The 27190-nt window shown below is 42.9% G+C and overlaps 1 protein-coding gene and 1 non-coding gene across 3 annotated transcripts in view; both read right to left on the reverse strand.

Annotated features, from left to right (window-relative positions):
* Positions 1–25947, reverse strand: part of LOC135545988 (ETS-related transcription factor Elf-1-like) — an 89092-nt gene extending 63145 nt beyond the window's left edge. The window contains exon 1 of one of the 2 annotated variants that reach the window (XM_064974034.1): positions 25504–25947. The gene's annotated coding sequence lies outside the window, so the exon portion shown is untranslated. Of the gene's footprint in view, positions 1–3516; positions 3606–25503 lie in introns of those variants that run through there. The other variant, XM_064974033.1, reaches the window with a different exon arrangement.
* A 291-nt stretch (positions 25948–26238) lies between these two features.
* trnae-uuc (transfer RNA glutamic acid (anticodon UUC)) lies at positions 26239–26310 on the reverse strand. The gene has a single exon. It is a non-coding gene; the product is annotated as a tRNA-Glu (tRNA).
* Between the last annotated feature and the right edge of the window lie 880 nt (positions 26311–27190).

The raw sequence follows: 27190 nt of genomic DNA on the forward strand, positions 1-27190 counted from the left end.
CAGACAAATTATGCTACGCTCTGTCTATTGGCTATTTAGCTTATTCAATACCGCCTCAAAATACAACACTTCCCCTTTAAAGACAAAAAAGCTCTTTACTTGACTCGCTTTTCAAAGATGGCTAGAAATGCACACATTTTGTGCTCTTGTTGGAAGCAACCACTCCCCCCCCCCATTTTTGACTAGAAATTGGCTATAACTGGGTAAATAACTCACTAACTAGCAAATAATATGAACAAATGTGCACTACATGCAGCTCTCACTTTGATCTCCAAACTTGAAACCGCTCATACTTTATCCTAAACACAGTCCAGTTCATAGTGAATGGCACAGATCCATATATGGGAATCACTATTTGCATATAGGCCTACTGCAGCTCTGATTCATTATGGCGCACTGGTCTGTGTAGAGTACTGGCCTGAGTCGTGCCTGTCAATGCAATACAATCCTACTCCAACAAGCTCTGCCTACAAGAAAATCTCTTGCACAGTTAGTTTTGCATACTAAATCTTGCATAGTTCGTTTTGTTTATGTCTATTACATCGAAAGTGGCTAATATTGCATTGATTCGATCACAATTCCCACAGTAGAGCAAAACATTGATAGTGTTAACTAAAATTGTAGAAAGTTGAGTAAAGTTAAATTTTGTTCTTATTTGTGCAGGCTCATATTTCTTCTGTGCGGCAGTCTGAGGGGAGCTGTGTGCAGTTTACAGGGAACATTGGTAGTGAGCACATATATTTTCATACTGGTCCCTCATGGTAATCAAATCTACAACTCTGGCATTGCAAGCGCCATGCTCTACCAACTGAGCCACACGGGACATCGAGGAAAGGGACCATAACCCAACCTAGAATTGCCAACCCAAACAGGTTCCTGTCACACCCATTACCTGAGACCATGTCATGTCATCCCCATCACCTGAGATCATGTCATCCCCGTTTCCAGAGATCCCCTGATAGACTATGTGAGAAAGAACATTGTTAACGTGTCATAACAACACTGATGACAAGCCAACAGCATGACACAGAGTGTGCTTATTTACCCATCAACCGCAATACAGCTCAAACAAACTGCTGCCCTTGGGTCATTCAAAGCCAGCCACAGGCTGGATTGTGAAAGGAGAAAATGTGAACCAGAACAAACCCAACCCTCGATTGTTCCATATGCAGGCATGCCAAGCCTGGTCTGATTAAATCCACCCCTCCTCCTCGGCCAGGCCTAATGACCTAATTACAGGCTAAGACTTGTTGACTCTGTATTGTGTGAGGAGCCAACCTGACACTACTGCTTCCCTCCCTCCTTTCCTCCCTCTCTTTATCTCTCTGACTCTCCCTCCCTTGTGACAGAAACTCTCTACAGTCCCTCAATAAGCCAACAATGGGCTGCTCTGGTGTGTTGTGTGTTTGTCTCATGTCATGGCCAAACCTCAGGTACTGTGCCTCATTTACAAGCCAAATCAAGAGGCCAGGGTGAGCACGAGGCAAGATTTGGGTCAGATGCAAATTCGGGATTGGTACGGGGCACAACTGAGCTATTCACCAATGTTCAAACTGGGTTATTGACTCATGGGATTAAATCTAACATTTTCCAGGTGTAGACCCTGATGACCTAGACCAAAACAGTGACCTCATAACTAGGACTTTTCATGAGCGAGATATAGAGAGGGGTAAGGGGGCAGCCTGGTTTTGTCTCGTTGCCATGATCATCAGCCTGGCATAGCCTGCATGAATCAGGACAACAATCACAGAGGGCTGATTTGGTAACATCAGATCTACAAGGTAGAATGTAAGCTTCACAAATGATATGTGAGAAGATTATCGAGCCAACATTAAGTTAAACTGCTTTATTCTGGGTCTTTCGAGGTCTGTGGGATCCATACAACAAAATATATGGGGCACTTTATTATTAGTGTGTCACAGAGACATTTCCAACTGCCAACTTCAATAAAGGCTCCGTTTGCATGTATGAATGTTGTTTAAACAGTCCCATGTTTGCTCAGTGGCGTGTGCACAATGTGTTGTTTGGACCATTTCTGAAGCTCATGAGCGGTTTGTCAGTGCAGAGCATGTTTCTGGTGAAACAGGAAGCAGGCTTTTATCTCTGCTGCAATTTTTAGCAACAGAAACCTACCACAACTACATAGAAGATAATGGTGGCACAACACCAGCGTTTTTGTCATCCCCCGTGAGTTGCATTGAGTACCTGCTGATCCTCATCTGCCTTACAGAATGAGCAACATTCGTGCAGGGCTCCAGTGGCCTGATTAAGTCCTGATACGCAAGCCTGAAATCAAACAGCAGGGAGTGGGGAGGAGCACCTTCTAGGATCTAGATACTATAGCAATGAATTACTTTTTAAAATAAAATATTCTAGTGGTAGGCTAGAGCCAGACCAAAGCAAAGTCGGTGAGAAGAATGCATAACCTTTTCAGAATAATGGCCTAAGGTCTACTCAGAATTGCCATGAAAGATAATTACAAGTTTTTCTACACCATGACCAACTGTAAACTCTCATGTGGGCTTGGTCGGGGGGGGGCTTGCAAAACATGCTTCACTCCCTAGCTAAAGCGCGCCATATATGGCAATGACTCGAAGACGTGACATCGAACATACAAATGATCATTCTCACAAACAATATATCTTTCATTGCAATTAAACCTCGATAGAATCAAAGCATACATTTATAAAAACACTGTTTGAATCTACTTGACATACCTCAACAAGTATATTGTATCTAAGGTGTGTCAAGAACATTGAGCATCACGCAATCCACCCTTTAGCCAGAATAGATTCCAACCCTACGCTAGCTTACAACTGTACTGGGGTCGGACAGGCTGGGGTCGGACGTCTCGTTCAATCTTCTCGGTATAACAGTTGGGATAATGGGACAATTCAGAGTACAATGCATTTCTCATCACTGGATTGAGGTACGTTTTCTGAGCCGTATCTGGCGCCACTGTGTCTTAATCTAAACAGGATCCTGTCCGACCCCAGTGCAGCTGTAAGCAAGCATAGGGTCAGAATCTATTCTGGCTATCCACCCTTTAACATCTGAACCACGTCTTTTCAGTCTGAGCTCAATGTCGGTCTACACTTTTACTGGAAAAGGATGAAAGGGTATAAAGTACGTTGTAATAGTGTTATAAATGATTACCCGGTTTTATGAAAGGTGTTTGATAAAGTTTTAGTGCTGCCCAAAACAAAATTGTCACTGACAGCAATGGTTGATATCTTTAAGAAAGCGTGTTATGAAATGTGTCATGTATGAAAACACACAAAACATGCCACAAAAAGCTGAGCATTGAATTGTATCAACATGACATTTTATTGCCGTTGACTTGCCATCTTACTCTTCATTTTCTTGTGACACATTTGCAATGTAGAAAACCAAATGAGGAACACATATGGTAAACACATAACCCATATAAACAACTCTAATTGGTTTGAACCACCTATTCACCCATAAAGAAGCAAAATAGCATCAGAAATTCAAAGAAACAGCTCAGTCACTAACCTCAAAGACAAGGGGCTTGGGTGTCGAACTCCATGTTAACAGTAGAACACATGACAGATCTAAGTGACTTAAAAAACTGAAGGGGAAAAAGTGATACCACTGCAATTTAGAAAAATAATCCAAGTTAGGAAGTGCCTCCAGAGAGCAGAGGGACACAGTGCTGTACAGAACGTGTGGAACACTGACCTGCCCTCTACCTGAAAAAGCGAGGCAATGGCTGCTGTTTGAAATTTCAAAAAGGAGAAGTGTAGTGAAGCAACTTGCCTTGGCTCTCCCTGTGAGTCATGTAGCTCGACATCCATTGGTGGGTGAGCCTTCACGCAGAGTGGCTGCACCTGGCCAATCGCAAGTTAGGGTGGGCCCTGTATGTAAATCCTTTCAGGTGAGTCACGGCAGGTGTTGGGGATTGGCTGAGGGATGGATGTGGGGGAGGGGAGAGTGAGGACGGACCAACCAGTAAGCCACACCTTGAGCAAAGTTTTTCCTGCGGAGGAGTGCTGGGGTGGAAGAAGGGTGCTGTAAATGCATAGTTTAGTTTACCATTGGTCTGGTATGCATTCGTTTGAGGACCCTTGGACTTTGACCAATCACTATAAAGCAGTCTTGTCTTGGTCTGTAAGGAAAATGATTCAAGGCATACACAAGACATGGGACACACTTGAATGTAAAAATATGGGTCAGAGAAGAATGCAAGCTCATTTTCATCCTTAAGCTTTCAAAGCAGAGTTAGAAATGAGTTTTGAGGTCATTAAGGCAGAGCAAATGAGACAGTAAGAGGTAAATCCAGGGGAGTAGCTCTTGTGGCAATAGAGGCCACCATAAAACCAACTTTTTATGGGGCTTCACTGGAAGGTACAAGAATAGTGGGCTATAAAGACTAAAGCAGTCTCACCTGACCACAATTAGACATCAGAGGCAGGCCACTGGTCTTAGCTAATGCCTCAGCACAAGTGGGTCTATAGACCCCCTCCTCCCCCTTGTACCCACCTGGATGATATAATTCTAATGCATATGAGTGGCCGTACTCGTGTACACACAAATACAGACACACACACACACCATGCCCCAACTCATCCTACGCTGTGCTCTGATGTATGGGCCTTGAGATAGCTTGACAAACATCTTTATTTTATCAGAAACAATCAGACTGACAAACAGGAAGTTGAGTAGTTCTGTGATGTGTGTGTGTGTGTGTGTGTGTGTGTGTGTGTGTGTGTGTGTGTGTGTGTGTGTGTGTGTGTGTGTGTGTGTGTGTGTGTGTGTGTGTGTGTGTGTGTGTGTGTGTGTGTGTGTGTGTGTGTGTGTGTAGAGGTGAGACATCTCAGCTACAATCTTTCCATTAAAAGGAGCTGCATTTGATGTGGTCAACTTTTCACTAACTTTTTTTTTTCACTAACCCCTGTCTCCTTGACCTGCCGCCACTCCCCCAGAACTCTCTCCCTCTCTCTCTGTGTGTGGGTGATTGTGTGGGCAGAGACAGGTGCGCTGGAGTCAGAGCAGATCCCCACCAGCTGCAACCTGTTCCATAATCAAGACCTCTACAAATACTCAGCCCTGCCACTTCCATGCTGCCAGATCGTAATCTCTGCTCAGTCAGTCTACATTTCTAGCCATTTGTTACTATTCAGATCCTGTTCTGCCTGTTTTCCTTGCCTGTTTTTCTCTCCGCTACAGTTCTGCCCGCTCTGACTCTGGTCCCTGTCTCCAGTCCCACGTCTCGTCATCCTGCTACTCTGTCCTGGATTCCCCACACTACCCTGTCTCAACCCCTCTCGCTCCAACCTCAGCCTCCGCACCTGGTTTCCAGCGACCCGCCCAAGCTTCCCCTAACCTGCACTACATCTCCCCCTGTTTCAATAAAAACCTTGGTTACTTCATCCCAGTCTCCTCGTCTGAGTCAGCTCTTGGGTTCCCCTTTTTCACTCCGCTTAACAAACCCCAATCTGAGAGCATTGTGCTCTGGTCTCGCATCTATTAAGACTGTGACTCCAAGGTTTAAAAAGCCCCAGGGTTGTTAGATGGTGAGAGATGCAAACACACCAACACACACCACACGCACATGAACAAGAGATCATTATCTAAACCCTGAAGATAAACAATTATCTTTGTGTCAACGCTAATTGATCTCAGGACCATGGCTGGAGCCTGGTGGAAAGTTGCTTTAATAATTTTGCAGTAAATAGTGTGGATGTGCTGATTATATTCATTAATCTGTGAATAGTGTCTGGTGGTGCATTTCATTTAGGATTTTTTTGATAGCAACGTGGCTTTCCCTGAGGCTAATCCCAGTCCTATCAAAGACTAAGAGAACATGGGGTTAAGGTCTCTCATTGAGAAAGTTGCATTGTCTTACCAAATATTTATCGACATATAGGTTACAGTGTACAAGCAAACTTAAGTCTTGGTAGTATCTGGGTGTGATACTACAGCTTGGATTGATATCTATAGTACTTCTGTGAGAAGTCCCAGTAATCCATTCCCTCCAACTTCCCCCCAACAAAGATGCCAGTTCAGATATTAGACAATTACCTTGACTTTTTAATTGGCTGTTAATTGAAGTCATTTGCATAAACAAAGCAACACACTAGTAACGGGTGGTGGGATAATTGACTTCGCTGACAAAAAATGTATGTTAATAGGAGAGAAAAGAAAAGAAAACAGATGAGAAAAGAAAACAGATGAGAGGGAAGGTTCAATAGACACTGAGCTCATGGTTGGCACAGATAGCAGCACTCCATTATTCTCTACCGCAGTCTCAATAATGCACATTTTTTCCACTTTCTGCCAGCACCCATGCCAAAGACTACATTACCACCATTGCAGTCCCCACTGTAGTCCCCTTCATCTGCAGAGGGAATATGATGATAGCTCGGCAGACATAGGTCTCAGAAACTATTTCAGTCCATCTCTTCGTGTCAGAGGACTGTCACCCTGTCTCTGTCTCTGGTGGCTATTTTCCTCAGTTCAGCTGTAGGCCGATATTACTTGCACCGAATCTTGGGTCTGGCTTTCGCCATGGAGAAAAACAAAGTATTTAAGCTAGATATGGACGCCACTATATCAAGCCTCTTGGTGTGTGTTTCGTTATTAGCTTGTGAAATGTCAGATGTGTGCCATATTTTATATTAAGCACGGTAGCTAAACGAGCACAATCAAATAATGAAGGCTAGGACGTGAAACATATGTATACAGCAAGGTCACAGGGGAAAGGTGACACACAGAAAAGGCTATAGGGAGGGAAAATCTACAAATGGAACAAAAAGTTTCAAAATCCAAAACGAGCTCATTGGGGTAAAAGTAAGTTGAAACGGCAATCAAGCCAAGACACAAAAAGGAGAGTGTGGAGGGTAAAGAGAAAGCTGTAGCCTTTATGTGAACAGAAAGCAACCATTAGACCTCGCTGACTAAGTGAAGAGACACGTTTTTCCTTTGTAGGCTAAAAAATAAAAATGGCTAAGAGTCATATATTGCTGCTGTTGCATATCAGAGTCCAACTAAAACAGAGAATAGCCACAAAAAGGCCACATTTTCTGCAGCATGACCTGTTAAAAAGCAGACACAGCAACACTTCGCCTGAAGATCTGTTTGTTTCAAGTTGTTTCACTCTCTTTCAAGCAAAATAATTCAAAGAGAGGCAGAGAAATAAAGACCTGAATCACAATAATATGGGTCAAATATTAAACTGAGTCTGTTTTCGTAGAGCTAGGTCTAGTGCATTTTCGACCTTGTTTTGTCCACTTGAACATTAATCAGCTGACATAACTTATCTAGACATGGGCAAATACCTTGCACATATAGGCACTCACTACCCAATAACGTCAGCCAACACAGCTATATGTGGTACACCCTGGCTCTGACATTTTCTTTTTTACATTGGCCAGTCCTTTCCAGCAGTTCCAGCAGCTATGGTGGATGTGTACCAAGGCCAGTAGAACACAGTACTTCTCATCTCAGCTCAGTACTATGAAGAGTATAAATCTGAGTTCAGGGCCTGATTGAAGACTGGAAATAAGCCGAACCTTGAAGGCCTGAGATGTGGAGCCTTGTGAAGGACAGGCAGTGCTGTTTGTGCAGCTCCGAGGTCAGCTGATGGCCGTTCCATGAGTGACTCAGAGTTGGAGGGGTGTGTCCTCTTTGGGCCCTGGTCAAAAGTAGTCCACTAAACAGGGAATAAGAGGCCATTTGGGACATAACCAAGGAAAGTCCTCAGCCAAGGCTAACAGGGCCAAGATAGCAGCCCTCACGGGACAAACCGATTAAGGTGGAGCAGGAGGAACAGGCAGGGATGCATTCCAATGAGCCCAACTGACATGGACAAAGAGGTACAAGTGCTGTAAACACCACAACACACTTGTAAATGACCATGAGAAAAAGGTGTCAATGTTACTTGGGGCAGACTTGCTTCGAACAATGGGTGATAAAAAGCAAAAGTCTGTGACGCGCTGTTGGAATATTTTCATATGAACACCAGACAGTTTGTTTGAGGCCAATCACCCTTAGGAGACAATCAATTCTCGTCCACTAACTCTTTCAACCTTCAGCTAATTGGAAGATAACAAATTGTCAAAAAGATTATGCAGCTTTGGCCATTGCTACGGACATCCTCACACTGTGACCTACCAGGACTGGGAATGGTCAACTCTGACTCACAGCAGTGACTGTGGATGATTGCAATGACTGCAGCCACACAGAACTAACAAAGAGAGGGGTGTAGGCATTTAGCTGAATGGTAATGCATTAAATCCACATAGCCTACAGCTGAGTCACTCACTCTCTCATAGACCAGTACGGGAATTGAGCTCTATTTATCCAGGTTATTGCGACATCAGAATATTCCGCTCATGTGATAACATGTAACAAGTCCTGGGACTTCCTGGCGATGTTTACATGTTATTTTGTGCGGTACTGCAGCCGTACACAAATAAAGTGGACAACAAACATAAATCTTCTGTTCATAGCTGTGCATATTTGGAGTACATAAGAGCAGAGCGGAAGGAGTTAAATTATTTTTTACAGGAAGGACCAGACACATTACTGTTAAGGTATCACATTAAACACACATGGCAAGGCCAACATTCCAGACAGTCCGCATCACACCTCTGTCAACAGAATCCACTACCTGTAGTCGGGACAAACACTAGAGCTGTCTCCACTGAGGCTAACTGACTGACTCTCTCATGTTTAACCACTTGTCTAATGTAATCTACAAGGAGAATACTACAATTAAGAACACCTGCTCTTTCCATGACTAACCAGGCGAATCCAGGTGAAAGCTATGATCCCCGTAATCGATGGCACTTATTGAACCCACTTCAATCAGTGTAGATGAAGGGGTGAGAACAGGTTGAAGAAGGATTTTTAAGTCTTGAGACAATTGAGACATGGATTGTGTATGTGTGCCATTCAGAGGGTGAACTGACTGACTGAAATATTTAAGTGCCTTTGAATGGGGTAGTAGGTGCCAGGAGCTCCAGTTTGAATGTGTCAAGACCTGCAATGCTGTTGGATTTTTCATACTCAACAGTTTCCTGTGTGTATCAAGAGCGGTCCACCACCCAAAGGACATCCAGCCAACTTGACACAACTGTGGGAAGCATTGGAGTCAACATGGGCCACTATCCCCGTGGAATGCTTTTGACACCTTGTACAGTCCACAGAGTCCTGTTCTGAGGGGAGGTGCAACTCAATATTAGGAAGGGGTTCCTAATGTTTGGTATACTCAGTGTATACCAAGGGCATAGTGATTGACAGCTGGAAGGACTCAAGTTTCTTCTCGTATATACAGGGGCTTTGCCGTTAAGAGAACTAAGCATTTTTGTTTCACATTCAGAGTATATGATGCCCACAGTCTTTGAAAGCGTACTGTTGAATGAATACCCAATAGTAGAGCGTTGATATTAAATCATTCAAATATCAGGCCCGAAGGAGGGACAGTCTGTGACTCTAGAATTCACCACATTAGCCTATATGATGTGGTGACAGACACCGGCTACATACTGTAAATGCTTCTCAGTGTCGGTGATGAGCTGCTAACTGGCTAACAGATGCTGTAAGCTCTCTATTTAAGATGTCATTACATTTTACACATTAACTTGTTGACGCTGTGGATAAGCTGAGTGAGGCGAGTTTATTCTCTCTCCTGGGAGGCAGCTCATCATACACACGGTCACAGACACACACTGATAATACTCTGCATGTCAAGCTTTCATGACAGACATATTAGCACTCCTCTGACCAGCATACATCCCAACACAAAGCACCAATTCAAATGACAGTGTAGGCAAAGAGAGGGCGACAGGCTGCTATGGTCAGTGCCGTTTAAGATGAGGGAGGACAATTATAATTTTTTGTGAGCATGGCCTTATTTCTACAGCATATTGGATGACTGTCATTCATATTCCATTCACCCAGCTCAATGTAATATCGATAGGTTTATGCTACTACATGACACAACCTTTTTCCCTATACCCATCATGAGGTTGCTACAACCTAGCTCATGGATGGAAGTTTACAATGTAGTTGCACAGGTTGAGAGAAATTTGAGTAATCAAGGTGACAGACAGTGACACATTCAATACTGCCTTGCACACTCTTGTCTGCACCTATCTGATCTAGGGTGTAATCATTAGTCTGTTCCGTTTTCTTCCGTTTAAGAAAGTTTTTCAACAGAATCGGCGGAATGAATAGACCACTGATCACACGCACATACAGTTCACTTTCATAGCAGCCACATACAAACAGCCTGATCACTTTGATTATTGTAGTTATAATTCCTTCTTGCATCTACGCTCTCTCCTCCTCTCACCTTTTCCCTTTGCTTGTGGACTTCAGCGCACAACACATCAGCTGTCTGTGACAGTGACCAGGCGAAAAAAACTTTCCAAGCCAAACCTTCATATCATAACCGCTACACACAACCTACATCGTTGTCACCATATTAGCTAACGTCAAAGTCAACATAGCTACTAGAACTAACACATAGGTAAACCCGCTACAATCATGCAGTACAGTCAGCAAGCAGTTTAGCAGTTACACTGGCGGGCCCCGGTGGCAATAAATGAGTTCAATGACAAGCTTACCTTGACTTGGAAGTGTTCCAGTGTTGGATATTCATCGCCAGCTAGCTAACATAGCATCCCTTTCTGTTTGAGCCGGGTGTTTGAGTAGGCTAAACTAGCTAGTTGATTTTGCTAGCTAAGTCAAAATGAAAGTGGTAAAAAATACAAAAACTATAGCTAGCTCTCTCCAACTTGCTTCTCCTTAATTTTTTAAAGAAATTAATTTGTTCAAAATTGTTCAACTATTGTCTTTCTCTCTCTTGAGTCAAATACTCAACACATTTTATGCACTGCAGTGCTATCTATCTGTGGCTTATGCTTTCTGTACGAGATTCATTCTCTGATCCTTTGATTGTGTGTACAATATGTAAGCTCATGCTGCAAGAGCACTGATAGGTTGGAGGATGTCCTCCGAAAGTTGTCATAATTACTGTGTAAGTCTATGGAAGGGGGTGAGAACCATGAGCCTCCTTGGTTTTGTATTGAAGGCAATGTACTCAGAGGACAGAAACTAGCTGTCCTCCGGCTAAACCATGCTGCTACCCTACAGAGTGATGTTGCGGCGACTGTAGACCTTCATTGCAAAATAGTGTTTTAATCAATTATTGGTGACGTGAATATACTTAGTATAGTTGCATCTAAAAATAAATATTTAAAAATATATATATTTTTTTTTTATGAAATTCCCAGAGGAGGATGATCCTCCCCTTCCTCCTCTGAGGAGTCGCCACTGCTATTAATTTGGTTAGTTTAGCTGGCTGTTGCTTGAGGATCACCCTCGTAGTCAAACCACCACCCAGCAACCCCCCAATCTAATCAAGCATCGGATACACACTGTGCCTGCTACATTGACTAAAAATACCCAAGCTACCTATGCGTTGATCACATCAGTATCAACAAAAAAGTAACGGGCTGAGTGGTTCTACCTTGAATTTGCACGAATCAAATAGTGTAAAACAGTGGAGTGTATTCATGGATGCCAAGGGAAGCCAGGTTTCCTCGAATTGTATTTTTATTTTGTATCTTTCATCTTTATGTGTTTCATAAATGTCCTTCAATTCACAAGAGGCTGAATGTATCTCACCGGAGAAAGCATCCAAGCGAACGAAACAGCGCCAATCTATGCTGTCTGGTCAAAAAGCGCATGAGATTGTTGCCACCTGTAGCACTGAATGCAAGGGTAGCCAGCGAGCATTTGGCCTCCCTTGATTATTTTTAAAATATAATAATAGCCCATCAGCGTTGAGCTAAACTGAGTGAGCTCAGCTGTGAATGGCCCTGGCGCACCAACAAAAAAGTGTAAAGGGAAGCCAGTTTGGATTTGGCTTCACATCAATCACATTGGTTACAAGCCAAACGTCATTGACAGATCTTGAATTGTTGCATCTCGTTGTGTTGTTGTCCTCTAGTGGCCCTTTCCTAAATTATCCATTGATGGAGATAGGGATATGGATTTGTGGTTTTACTTAATTCTCTGTATTGGCCAATGATTATAATGGCAATTCTGATCAAACCATAAATTCATATATTGTGCCCATGGCCTGAGAGGATGGAAGTTCAACAGATGTAGTAACATTAGGCTAACGTTAACTAGCTGGCCTGGCGCGTCGTTGCCCATGAAAGGAAATTAAGCTAGCGAGCAAACGTCTTGGCCAGGTAGCATAGAACAACAAAAACTAAATGCATGTACTGTATGACAGAGTCATAGACCATTTAGGCAACATGAAAGAGGAAGATGGCATTGGCGTTTCTATTGACACGCACGCACATACAGGTGAAGTCTGAAGTTTACATACACTTAGGTTGGAGTCATTAAAACTCCTTTTTCAACCACTCCACAAATTTCTTGTTAACAAACTATAGTTTTGGAAAGTCGGTTAGGACATCTACTTTGTGCATGACACAAGTCATTTTTCCAACAATTGTTTACAGACAGAATATTTCAGTTATTTCACTTCTATCACCATTCCAGTGGGTCAGAAGTTTACATACACTAAGATAACTGTGCCTTTAAACAGCTTGGAAAATTCCAGAAAATTATGTCATGGCTTTAGAAGCTTCTGATGTGCTAATTGACATACTTTGAGTCAATTGGAGGTGTACTTGTGGATGTATTTCAAGGCCTACCTTCAAACTCAGTGCCTCTTTCCTTGACATCATGGGAAAATCAAAAAGAAATCAGCCAAGACCTCCACAAGTTTGGTTCATCCTTGGGTGCAATTTCCAAACTCCTGAAGGTACCACGTTCATCTGTACAAACAATAGTACACAAGTATAAACACCATGGGACCACACAGCCGTCATATCTCTTAGGAAGGAGGCACGTTCTGTTTCCTAGAGATGAACGTACTTTGGTGCGAAAAGTGTAAATCAATCCCAGAACAACAGCAAAGGACCATGTGAAGATGCTGGAGGAAACAAGTACAAAGTATCTATATCCACAGTAAAACGAGTCCCATATCGACATAACCTGAAAGGCCGCTCAGCAAGGAAGAAGCCAGTTCTCCAAAACAGCCATAAAAAAGCCAGACTACGATTTGCAACTGCACATGGGGACAAAGATTGTGCTTTCTGGAAAAACGTCCTCTGGTCTGATGAAACAACAATATAACTTTTTGGCCATAATGACCATCATTATGTTTGGAGGACAAAGGGGGAGGCTTGCAAGTCGAAGAAAACCCTCCCAACCATGAAGCACGGGGCTGGCAGCATCATGTTGTAGGAGTGCTTTGCTGCAGGAGGGACTGGTGCACTTCACAGATAACATCATGAGAAAGGAAAATGATGTGGATATATTGAAGCAACATCAAGACATCAGTCAGGATGTTAAAGCTTGGTCACAAATGGGTCTTCCAAATAGACAATGACCCCAAGCATACTTCCAAAGTTGTGGCAAAATGGTTTAAGAACAACAAAGTCAAGGTAATGGAGTGGCCATCATAAAGCACTGACCTCAATCCTATAGAAAATGTGTGGGCAGAACAAAAAAAGCATGTGCGAGCAAGCATGGAGGCCTACAAACCTGACTCAGTTACACCAGCTCTGTCAAGGAGGAATGGGCCAAAATTCACTCAACGTATTGTGGGAAGCTTGTGGAAGTCTACCCAAAATGTTTGACCCAAGTTAAACAATTAAAAGGCAATGCTACCAAATACTAATTGAGTGTATGTACACTTCTGACCCACTGGGAATGTGATGAAAGATATCAAAGCTTAAATAAATAATTCTCTCTACTATTATACTGACATTTCACATTCTTAAAATAAAGTTGTGATCCTAACTGACCTAAGACAGGGGATTTTTACTCGGATTAAATGTCAGGAATTGTGAAAAACTGAGTTTAAATGTATTTGGCTAAGGTGTATGTAAACTTCCGACTTCAACTGTACATACACACATAAATCAGCACGATCGACAGCCACATATTTAGCTTACGTTGATTGGACTAAATAATTGTTGGTATCTTTCAGTTGTCACTGTATAACAATAAGCATAAGTGATTAGATCATGTTGAAATGGTGCTGGAATAGTGGAGGCATCGCCTGTTTTCTTTGCGACTTGTGGTAACTCTCCGTGGATCTAAATCAAGAGTTGTTTTGTGGTCGACAATGTCAGAAACATATTAACTTGCCTGACCATGCTCTCGGTCATGTAACTGTTTGTTACATGCAATATGTTTTGTGGACTTCCCTGGACAGATGTTGCTCTCCGGTTTTGTGATGAAACAAAGGTGTGGTTGAATTTATTTGTATCGGCCTTAGGCCTATATATCAAGGTGTCAAGGCATACGAACTAACAGGTTATAGATCAAACAATGTAATTATCACAAGACGTAATGTAATGTGCCTTTTTCTGGCTTCCCCAGTGACGCAAAAAAACGAGATGGCAACAAAACCACTGGGTCAGTCCAGCCTGATTGTCAATCTCTAGTGGTTGGTCATCTTTTGCTACCATTGCAACAGCGTAATAACTGAGTAATAGCCTATATGGGTCATGGGAAGAAAAATTATATATTGTTAGTTAAGTTAACCTCTTGAAACTCCCCATCCCGGATCCGGGATCGTGACTAAAGCCTCAGGCTCATTAGCATAACGCAACGTTAACGATTTCTGAAAATCGCAAATAAAATTAAAATAATGCGTTTGCTCTCAAGCTTAGCCTTTTCTTAACAACACTGTCATCAAATCAAATTTATTTATATAGCCCTTCGTACATCAGCTGATATCTCAAAGTGCTGTACAGAAACCCAGCCTAAAACCCCAAACAGCAAGCAATGCAGGTGTAGAAGCACGGTGGCTAGGAAAAACTCCCTAGAAAAGCCAAAACCTAGGAAGAAACCTAGAGAGGAACCAGGCTATGTGGGGTGGCCAGTCCTCTTCTGGCTGTGCCGGGTAGAGATTATAACAGAACATGGCCAAGATGTTCAAATGTTCATAAATGACCAGCATGGTCGAATAATAATAAGGCAGAACAGTTGAAACTGGAGCAGCAGCACGGCCAGGTGGACTGGGGACAGCAAGGAGTCATCATGTCAAGTAGTCCTGGGGCATGGTCCTAGGGCCGCGGTTCAGTTGAAACTGGAGCAGCAGCACGGCCAGGTGGACTGGGGACAGCAAGGAGTCATCATGTCAGGTAGTCCTGGGGCATGGTCCTAGGGCTCAGGTCCTCCGAGAGAGAGAAGGAGAGAATTAGAGAACGCACACTTAGATTCACACAGGACACCGAATTGGACAGGAGAAGTACTCCAGATATAACAAACTGACCCCAGCCCCCCGACACATAAACTACTGCAGCATAAATACTGAAGGCTGAGACAGGAGGGGTCAGGAGACACTGTGGCCCCACCCGAGGACACCCCCGGACAGGGCCAAACAGGAAGGATATAACCCCACCCACTATGCCAAAGCACAGCCCCCACACCAGTCATCAGTCATCTCAGATTTTCAAAATATGCTTTTGAACCATAGAAATTGACTAATTTGTGTAAGAGTATGCAAAGCTAGCATAGCATTTTGTGTAGCATGTAGCACGCAACATTTTCACAAAAGCCAGATAACCAAATAAATAAAATCATTTACCTTTGAAGAGCTTCTGATGTTTTCAATGAGGAGACTCTCAGTTACACACCAAATGCGCAGTGTTTCCTGAAAGCGTCTGTGTGTAGGAGAAATCGTTCCGTTTTCTACATTGCGCCTGGCTACTGAAACGAACCGAAAATGCAGTCACCTACAACGTAAAACTTTTTCCGGATTAACTACATAATATCGACCGAAACATGGCAAACGTTGTTTGGAATCAGTCCTCAAGGTGTTTTTTCACATATCTCTTCATTGACATGCAGTTCGTGGAAGCTTGCTTTACTCTCTGTATTGTTTGGAAAAATACTGGCAGGTGACTTTTGCGCACCAATTTCGGCGCAGGACACCGGGCGGACACGTGGTAAATGTGGTCTCTTATGGTCAATCTTCCAATGATCTGCCTACAAATACGTCACAATGCTGCAGACACCTTGGGGAAACGACAGAAAGGGCAGACTCATTCCTCTTGCGTTCACAGCCATATAAGGAGATCATGACAAACAGAGCCTCAAAAATCCTTGTCATTTCCTGGATGCCATCTCATCTTGGTTTTGCCTGAAGCTCACGTTAAAGGGCACGCACAGAGAAGATCTTTGTATTTCTGGACACGTCAGAGTGTTTTCTTTCGAACAGTAGCAATTATATGCATAGTCGAGCATCTTTTTGTGACAAAATATCTTGTTTAAAACGGGAACGTTTTTCATCCAAAAATGAAATTGCGCCCCTAGAGTTCCAAGAGGTTAAACCTACTGAGACATTGCATTGTTGTTTTGGAGCTTGTTTTCAGTTGTTCAAGGCTGCCTCTGGAGAAAAGGGAACACAGAGTCTAAAATCTATGACCTCTTAAGTTCTCGGGGGAAAACAAGATAAGTTATGTAGTTTACAAGACATCAAACATGATGACATTACAAATGACAGTAAGTACGTATGGAGATATGGAGTCCATGTGTATAGTTTGGACTGGAGTCACATGCTTCACATTGTGAGAGGCAGCATGCAGGCGGGATGGGGTTACAGGTGGAATTTCCCCTGGCTCCCCTTTCTCTTTGACGTCACGTCGGCCGCTTGGCCGTAGCCCTGCCTAGTGATCAAATGGATATAGCAGAGGACGTGAAACTCAGGTGACAGCACCTCGGTTGTTGAAACAAACTCACAGTGAACTAAGGAACTTTACAGAGCAAGTTCCCTACTGTCTTCCGACAGAAAACAGGGGGAGCCACCATGAAATATCTTTAGGGCAGGCACAATCATATCACAGACGATTATGGATGAAGACCATCATGAAAATAAGATAACCGTCATAACTGTTTTTGTGTGGGACGAACAGCTGACTGAAGACGGGGCATTTGTATGGTTGAGTGAGTTTCTTCCGTACTCTAAGAATTTCATCCTCAAAGAGCCATTATGGTCAAAATGACCTTATGCATATTTAACAGTAGAATAGCCAGGCCTGTCTAATAAATACATTTCACTAGAAAATAAGCCTGGACTCGAACCCAGAGTCTCTGGTGGCACAGCCTTAGACCACTGCGCCACCCAGGAGTACCTTCAATTTATTTTTATTTGGATTTCATGTAATGGACATTCAAAAAATAGTCCAAATTGGTGAAGTGAAATTTTAAAAATCTAAAAAAGAAAAAATGGGAAAGTGGTGCGTGTATATGTATTCACCCCCCTCGCTATGAAGCCCCTAAATTAGATCTAGTGCAACCAATTACCTTTAGAAGTCACATCATTAGTTAAATAAAGTCCACCTGTGTGCAATCTAAGTGTCACATCATCTCAGTATATAAACACCTGTTTGCAACACCACCAGAGTCTGCAACACCACAAAGCAAGGGGCACCACCAAGCAAGCGGCACCATGAAGACCAAGGAGCTCCTCAAACAGGTCAGGGACAAAGTTGTGGAGAAGTACAGATCAGGGTTGGGTCATAAAAAAGTATCAGAAACTTTGAACATCCCAAGGAACACCATTCATAAAAAATTGAAAGAATATTGTACCACAACAAACCTGCCAAGAGAGACCAAATTCCGAGAGACCAAAGATAACCCTGAAGAAGCTGCAACGCTCCACAGCGGCAATTGAAGTATCTGTCCATAGGACCACTTTAAGCCGTACACTCCGCAGAGCGGGGCTTTACGGAAGAGTAGCCAGAAAAAAGCCATTGCTTTCCAAGTATAAAATCTATTTCATTCGTGGAGTGCCTTTGTAACAACTATGAAGCAGAAAGCTTGTGCATTGAAACAAAGTAAAAGCTTATTTTTCTACTGACCAAACAAATGAAAATACCCAAACCGCAAGACACGCACTGTCAACTAAGAAAATATCTGAAAATACTAGTAGCCTAAATATCAGTATAGGTGCCAAGCGTGCTTGTGAATAGAGAAAATCAGCACAAAAAGAATGTTGGCATTATAATGAATATGTGTTGATATACTGTAACTGGTCAAAAATAGCATATTATTGTCAGTTATTGGACACATTATTTGTGGCCTTGCTTGTGCTTAAAGTATTGTGTGCAGTTGGATCTCATTTAGCTGTTATCCCTTGTCCGAACAGTCACCACAAATCTTTGTCACTTTCACTTGATTGCAACACTTCCCCCACACAAGTCACTTGCAGCGGAAGCAAGTGTCCAGGTTCTGTTTCCGAGTGAATCTGATCACCTTGCAGCTTCTCCTCCCCCGGGAGCTGTGTGCAATTTGGCTCGCGCAAATGGCTCTTTGGAATCTTTGCTGCTGCCTTGGCCCTCATATGTCTCTCACGTAGCCCGTGTGCCAGACTCATGGTGACGTCTCTCCCGCTCATGGGTGTTGTTCTTGCACTGCTTGAACAACATGTGTTTGTCGATAGCAGCCAAGTCAAGCATATTGTAATACACAGCAACAGGCCAGCGGCAAGTTCCTCCTTTCACCTAGTACAGCCATGCCTCCTGATCAAAAACATTATCCAACACTCGCTCACCTGCTGCCCGATATGGATCCTTTCCCAGAAATGGAAAGCCGTTCAGCATGAATCAGAATCATCATCAGATACGGACCATTTCTTCCCCGCCATCCATTTGTCATGGTCTTACCATTGTAAATGATGCATGTTCTCACTGTGTAGCCTACTCCAAGTAAACTAATAAAACTGTTTTGATTCGGTGGACTGATATAGGGTACATACCATTTTAAGATTAGAATTAGAATGGATCAATACAACAGAATGGCCCTCCCTGTTCTTCATTCACTATTGGTGATTACAGAATTACGAATCCCTCACTCATCAACTCACCCATTCTCTCCTTTCTCCCCTATCATACTTCATTTATTTAATCTGTTGTTATATGTTTGAAATTAGTTAAGGTATAGTACGGATCAGTTTCGGGGCAATTATCGGTTGATCATCAACTGGGCATGAGACATTCAACTATCATAGGAGTGGAGCAGGCTGGGTGAAATCTTTTTTTTTTTTTTAAATAACATGCGCTTCTAAAAATGGTTAAAACTCCAGTTTTGTTTGTGATATTAAGATTCTAACTTAAACAGTGTGTTGTATAGATGTGTTGAGAAAAGGTTAAGGACGAGGGGGACATGACTTTAAAAAAAAATTTTTTTAACATTTCAGTTTATTTTGAAACATTATTATCCTCTGCCTTTCTAGTGTTAATATATACAATCACAAATACATCCATTAATATTTCATTTAGGAAGGTCATAAATAAACATGATACATGTTCATTAACTTCAAAAGAACAGAATAGCATGTTTTCAGTTGTATTTATCTGTGCTTGGTAGACATGGCTATGGCGACGCCATGCCAATCTATGGCTGTGCCATGCCAATTAAATCAACTCGTTTGTTTAGTTCATCCCAGGCCCTGCCACAGTCAAGACACATGTTTTTCAGTAAGAATATATTTGAATATCCCAAATGGCTATCGCTGATTGTCACCGGTAGCCTACTCGTATGAGGAATGCATGGAGCCCCGGTTATTCTAGGAAAAAGTCATATTTTGAAACGGAGACATTCTCGCAATTTGTACAGTTGTTTGGCAAAAATAGGTTCATTAGAAACATCGGAATCTGCTCTTTCTGATAGGGTATAGCAATCAAAACATCTGCATGGACTTCTGTAGGATGATATGGGAGAAGTGCTATTTGGTAAGCTCCTTTCCTCTTTGACAATGCACGCTGTCAATGCACGCTGCACAGGTCATCAGTCACAAAATTCTCTATACGACGATTGATAATATTGTCACCCATCAGACTATAGTAAATTTCATCTTGTCTTTAGGCTATATATATATATATTATTATTATATGTGAAATTCGTTTCAATATAATGTAGGTGTAGTTTGGCAACTGCAATCATCTTATTTTAGTATTTACAGTCTATGTGCTTCTGGATCAATCAATACATTTTCTGACTGATTACAATTGGCATTTGGTGTCCTGAGGTTTCTTATTACCTATTTTAACATAAATGCATTCATTTAGAAATGTATTATTTATTATGGAATATTTATACAATTGAAATATCAACAATGACCGTCATGGCCATTCCAGTAGTTATGGAATTCCGGCGCTCTGAGTGTTAATGTGGAATTGCCCATAGTCAGAGACATATTAAACATTGCTACCTTGTGGTTACCTATGAGGTGTCAAATGACACTAATTTACCTCAGAGAGACTGATCACTAGACTAGATTGGAAAGAAGACTCCAAACCAGGCATCTCAGAGACATTACAGGGACTTCTAATGTAATGCTTTTTCAGAGGATGTGATAGAGCATATGTTTCCTACATCATCTGGCTTGAACCCTGACCAAAATGGATATGACAAACACAAGAATCCTTTCATTCACTCACCTGTCTCTCTCAAGGCCACTACACAAGCTATCTGTCCATTGTAAGGCTCTAGTGGTGCTTCAATGGTGCTTTAATACGGTACCGCATGCTGGATGGGAACATGGAGAACATTCCTTCTCTTGGGTGGCTGGGGTTTTTGGCAATTTTTTGAGCCTTTCTCAGACACCGCCTGGCATGTATGTCTTGGATGGCTGGGGGCTCACCCATAGTGATGTGCTAGGCCGTCCGCACCACCCTCTGTAGAGCCTTCCGGTCGAGGGAGGTGCAGTTGTCATACCAGACAGTGACACAACCAGTCTGGATGCTCTCAATGGTGCAGCTGTAAAAGTTCCTAAGGATCTGAGGAGCCATACAAAATAGTTTCAGCCTCCTGAGGGAGAAGAGGCACTGTCATGCCTTCTTCACGACTGTGCTGATGTGAGAGGACCATGTTAGGTCCTCAGTGATGTGAACACGAAGAAACTTGAAGCTCTTAACACTCTCTACTGTGGCCCTGTGGATGGGGGTGTACACACACCCGTTTCCTGTAGTCCACAATCAGCTCCTTGGTCTCACTGACGTTGAGGGAAAGGTTCTTGTCCTGGCACCACACTGCCAGATCTCTGACCTCCTCCCTGTAGGCTGTCTCATCGCCGTAGGTGATCAGGCCTACCACCGTGGTGTCATCAACAAACTTGATGATGGAGTTGGAGTCATGCGTGGCCACACAGTTGTGAGTGAACAGGGAGTACAGGAGGGGGCTAAGCACACATTCCTGGGGGGCTCCCATGTTGAGGGTCAGCATGGCGGAAGTGTTGTGCCCTACTCTTACCACCTGGGGTCGGTCCATCAGGAAGTCCAAGATCCAGTTGCAGAGAGGTGTTCAAACCCAGGGCTTGGTGACGAGCTTGGAGGGCACGATGGTGTTGAACACTGAGCTGTAGTTGATGAACGGCATCCTCACATAGCTGTTCCTCTTTTCTAGGTGGGAGTGGGCAGTGTGGAGTGCAATTGAGATTGCGTCGTCTGTGGATCTTTTGGGGCGGTATGAAAATTGGAGTGGGTCCAGGGTACATGGGATGATAGAGTTGATGTGTGCCATGACCAGCCTTTAAAAGCACTTCATTATTACAAATGTGAATGTTACAGGCCGGTAGTCAATGTGACAGGATGCCTTAAGAGTTTTTGGGAACAGGAAAGATGCTAGTCAGCTTGAAACATGTGGGGATTACAGACTTGGACAATGAGAGGTTGAAAATGTCAGTGAAGATGCCTGGCAGCTGGTCTGCACATGCCCTGAGGACATGCCCTGGAAGCCATCTTACGAGTATTGACCCATTTAAAGACATTACTCACGTCAGCCTTGGAGAGAGAGATCACCCAGTCCTCAGGATCTACAGGGGCCCTAATGCAGGGCTCTGTGTTGTTTTTGTCAAAGCGTGCATAAAAGGCAACTGGTTTGTCTGGTAGAGAGGCATTGTTGGACAGATCTTGGCTTCCTTTATAGTCCATAATGTACTGTAGCCCCTGCTACATGCACTGAGTGTCAGAGCGAGTATAATAGGATTGCACCTTGTTATGATATTGTTGTTTGCCTGTTTGATGGCTTTGTGGAGGTCGTAGCAGGACTTCATGTACGTCTTCTTGACCTCAGCCATAGCCTCAGGGTTGGCTGTGATAGCCCTGTAAGTGGTAGCTCTGTCCTTTAGCTTAGCACAGACCTCTGTGTTAATACAGGGCTTTTGATTGGGGAAGCAGCAAACCTTCACCGTGGGGATGATATCGGCGATGCATTTCCTGATGAAGCTGGTTGCGGAGGTGGTTAGCTCATCAATGTTATCGGCAGAGTCCTAGAACATATTCCAGTCAGCACTAGCAAAGCAGTCCAGCAGCATAGCCTCTGATACGGTAGACCATTTTTCTATGCAGTTTGTCACGGGTACTTCCTGTATGAGATTCTGTTTGTAAACAGGAAGCATGAGTATGGAATCATGATCTGATTTGCCGAAGGGGGGAAGTGGGGGGGGCTTGTATGCTTGCTTGTGGGTTGAGTAACAGTGGTTTAGGACTGTATTGGCCCTAGTGACAAAGAAGACGTGTTGCTAGAAGTTGGGCATCACGTGTTTTAGTGGCGCTGAATTTTAATCACCGGCAATAAGAAAAGTAATATCTGGGTGCATGATTTCCTGCTTGTTTATAGCCTTGTACCATTTGTCAAGTGTCAGCTTGTTGTTGTTGTTGTTGTCCTGAGGTGGAGCAGTCATGATAACAGATAAAAACTCTCTTGGGATGTAGAAGGGTCTGCATTTGACCATATGATATTCCAAGATGGGTGAACAATAGGTTGAGACTTCCACTGCACACCATTTGCTGTTGATGCAGAAACATAGCCCTTTCCCTCTGGTTTTCCCTGAATCCAATGTCCTGTCTGCTTGGTGAATGGAGAATCCATTGCGTTGGTTAGCCATGGGGGGTATCTTGTCAGAAAGCCATGTTTCAGAAAAACAGAGAGTATTGCAGTTATGAGAGTCCCGTTGACAGCAAATCCACAATCAGAGGTCATCCATTTTATTATCAGTGACTGTACAATGGCCAATAGCATGGAGGGAAGTGTTGGCTGATTTTCACATCACCTTAGACTCACCAAGATGCCCACTCTCCTGCTTTTTTTCACCTGTGTTTCCTCTTGGGTAGCCGAAGATTTGGTCGGAGGTACACAAAGAGCCAAGGGCAGATCCAAGAGCTCATTAGGGCAACTCTTGGCCAGTTAGAAAATATTCAAGACTGAGGCCAGGACATTGATAGCAGCCCTCAATATTATGAGGCACAAATGAGAACAGCTCTCCCATTGTCTGCAGTCTTCGTCACCCAGTCACAATCCTCAGCTGCTCTGGCTGCTGTGCCCTGCTGATGGTGACATCACGGTCACGCGATAAGTACCAGGCATGTCACTAGCCCCAGATAGGCATAGGCTAGTGTTCCCAATCAGTGTGCATAAACTGACTATTAACTGAAACCTGATGCCTGGCCTGTTCTCATCCTCCATCATGTTAATCCAGGCCCTGTCTCATGAAAGGGAGGTTACTACCTCAAAGTCCCTTTGTGAGGGAGAAATCCCTCCAGCAACAAAGTTCAAAGGCGGAGAAGGCAGGGTCATTAATGCACATGACTGTCGAGACCAAGAGAGAGAGGGAAGGAGGGAAAGAAGGTGGGAAGTGTGCAGTGAGGCAGGCACCATGGGATTTTTTTTTAACTATGCATGGAGTCTGGGGCTTGAAACATATGCAAGAGACCACTACACTGCAGACGAGTATATTTAGAGGCTCTTGTTAGGGGATAATTGGTTTCAGAAGACTGAGATTTCCAATTATCTACTGGGCCTCTGGGATAGGCGGGCTGTGTTGCGGGGGGAGAGGTGGGGGTGGGTGGACAGTGGAGGAGGAGTCGGGGTCAGCAGGACCAGCTGATCTCTGTTGCTGACGGGCTGAGCTGAGTCGCGCAAACATCCCCCTAACCCTCCAAATAAGGAGAGCACAAGTATTCCCCTGTCTCGACCCTACTTTTCTCCGGACAACAGTAGGCACGGAAGACCAATGAGATTTCTCAGCTCGCAAAGTCCCACAAGGCCAGCATCTTAAACCAAAAATGTAAACATCTGGCAAACGTTTATATTGACCACAGATGGGTTGAGGAGATCAGGTCATTTGAGAAAACACAGTTTAGTGTAGATCCAAGCCATCACATTTGTCTGGCAGTTGGAAGTAGTTAATGACATGAAAATAAGAATATCTTAACTGATGAACATGTTAGATGAACATGATGAGTAGACATGGTTCATACAAGTGCTCAATAAAGAGCGGGGGGTCTTTCTCAGCCTCTTGAACTAAATGGCCAACTTCATGATAGAGCAGCAGAACATTGGTAATGGTACCATTTGTCATTTCTACAAATCAGAGGGAAATACAAGCACTGGTGCAATGATGCAGAATATTCTCCAATAGTATATTCAGAGACTGAAGAGATATTGGGTATGCTTGTGACGACTGATACTTGTGGAGGCTGCAACAGTAGGGTGCAGTTGAACTCTTCTTTACTTAACAGATAAAACATTAACAATCTATTGCTTTCAGGGCTGTATAATTGATCCCTCACACTCACATGAAGCACAAATGGCAACTGGAACCTAGAGACACTGCAGACAGGCTAGCTCTGTCAGCAGCACACAACAGCCTCTCACATTTACCACACAGCACCCCTGTCACATGGAAGGCATGGTACACTCTTGGAAAAAAACTTTTCCAAAATGGTTATTTGGCTGTCCCCATAGAAGAACCCTTTTTGGTTCCAGGGAGTACCCTTTTTTGGAAAGGTAGGACCCAGGGAGTACCCTTTTTTGGAAAGGTAGGACCCTCTGTGGAAAGGGTTCACATGGCACCCAAAATGGTTCTACCTGGAACCAAAAAGGGTTCTTCAAAGGGTTCTTCTATGGGGACAGCCAAAGAACCCATTTAGGTTCTATATAGCACTTTTTTTCTAAGGGTGTATCACACAATGACACGGCTTCTCAATAGGAGGGTTAATAAACCAGAGCAGTGGGTCATACATCTCTGTGATTTTTCATGTCAAATGTTCAGTAATGTGGGTCAGTGGCAGAACATTGTGTATAGAACTCTTTTGAATTTAAGAAATTAAAGTAGTCCATATTTGTTCTAGTCTACAAGGTGAATAGATGCAGTACAGCAAATAACTTGCATTTTATTTGTTGTAGATTTACAAGTGGAGTTACATAAATTAAATGCGGTATGTAGGCTATATAGAAATGAATGAAAGAAAAACATCAAATGCACTCAATCCATACATTTATTGAATGGGAGAGCATTCTACGATATGAAAAGGACTGCTTGCGCGGGGGTAACACAACTGTTTCATACACATTCCAGACTAATAGTCAAGACAACGTAAAAAACAAAAACAAATTAGAAGTACATCATTAGCAATTCGAATTGCAAAGACTCACCTTAAATCCTTATTTTATAGTGTCAGACATTTAAAATGACAATGTCTTCATCAAAATCGTCCAGTAGCATATTATCTTCAGTAGGCACTTATCAGCATCTTGTTATTATCCCCCAAAAATAATCCCATTTGTGAGATGAAGCTCGACATTATCAGTACAGTAAACATGCCAACTCTACTTTCACTACGTTCGCGTGGCTGACATAAGGTTACACTGTTAATTTTCTTCTTCTTTTTTTCTTACCGAAAACTGATGCGTGGGGAATTCCTAGCAGTCACATTTTCCCTAAGAAATGATTGGCCAGCATTAGGGATTCGGTTGAAAAAAAAACAGGATGTTGTGAAAAATAATGTCATGTTGGAATGTAATCTTAATCATTATCTTTAGCAGATTGTTTTAACACCAACTAGATTTACAATCACGAACAAAAAATGCATTGAATATACAACTTCAAGGATGTGTATAACGTTGATACATTGAAACCAAATGCACACTGTCCCGTGTGGTATAAACAGCCCTGGCTACACTTTCAAACCCGCCCACTTAAGGGATCGCAGTTTTGGTACATTGCCTATTTTGGAAATTGACTTTATGTTATAAATATGACCGTGTGGATGGGTTTCTATTGGTTGTCCAGTTGAACAGTAAGATACATTTCAGACTTCATCAGAAAGGCTGATGACACATCGGTCCTGCGAAACAATAGCAAGTTCGCGACAATATTAAAACATTGCATTCCCATACCGGGAGTCGAACCCGGGCCGCCTGGGTGAAAACCAGGAATCCTAACCGCTAGACCATATGGGAACCGATGTACTTACAGCACTCAACTATATCTCAAATCTATGGGGATCCTTTTTTTTAAGGCTTTCAAGCATGTCAGTTACGGTTGGCTGGCCCTTCCACACGAGCCCTCCTCCGTTCCTTGATTCTTTTCTAGATTATTACAGATAGACTACTTGTTTTAAGGCCTGAATTTAACACATTTCTGCTATTTATGGCAATTCACCCCCACCTAGTGTCGACTTCGTGTAACTTGTGTCTTGCACTGGGGAAAAAAAGTGTCTGTAACTGCTTTCCAACGATGTGTTTATTGCTTCCCTTTTTGTACGTGCTTGCCATTGAGCAAATAACCCTTTTTCCCGACATGCAGACCCCCCCACCCTTAAAATAATACAACTTACAAGTCAAATAAGAACTTCCATTTGTTTCTTTTCCCAGTTTGATTATTTTGGAAATTACAGAGCTTTACCAAGTGGTTGAGAAATAAAAAGGAATTTCATAACAGCAATGCCATATTAGAATGAAAATTCTAATAGTATTTTTACTCATGTCAACAATATTACATAAATTACTTTAGATATACACTGAGTGTACAAAACATAAAGAACACCTTCCCTCTTTGCCCTCAGAAAAGCCTCAATTCGTTTGGGTATGGACTCTACAAGGTGTCGAAAGCGTTCCACAAGGATGCTGGCCCATGACGACTCCAATGCTTCACATTGGTGGAGCATTCTTGATACACTTGATACTTAACAGTTAAGCTGAAAAACCCAGCAGGGTTGCAGTTCTTGACAAAAAACGGTGCACCTGGCACCTACTACCAGGCAATTCAATTGTTTGTGTTGCCCATTCACCCACATACACAACCCATGTCTCAATTATCTCAAGGTTTAAAAATCCTTCT

The sequence above is a fragment of the Oncorhynchus masou genome, chromosome 9, assembly GCF_036934945.1.
Source record: "Oncorhynchus masou masou isolate Uvic2021 chromosome 9, UVic_Omas_1.1, whole genome shotgun sequence".
Classification (NCBI taxonomy): Eukaryota; Metazoa; Chordata; class Actinopteri; order Salmoniformes; family Salmonidae; genus Oncorhynchus; species Oncorhynchus masou.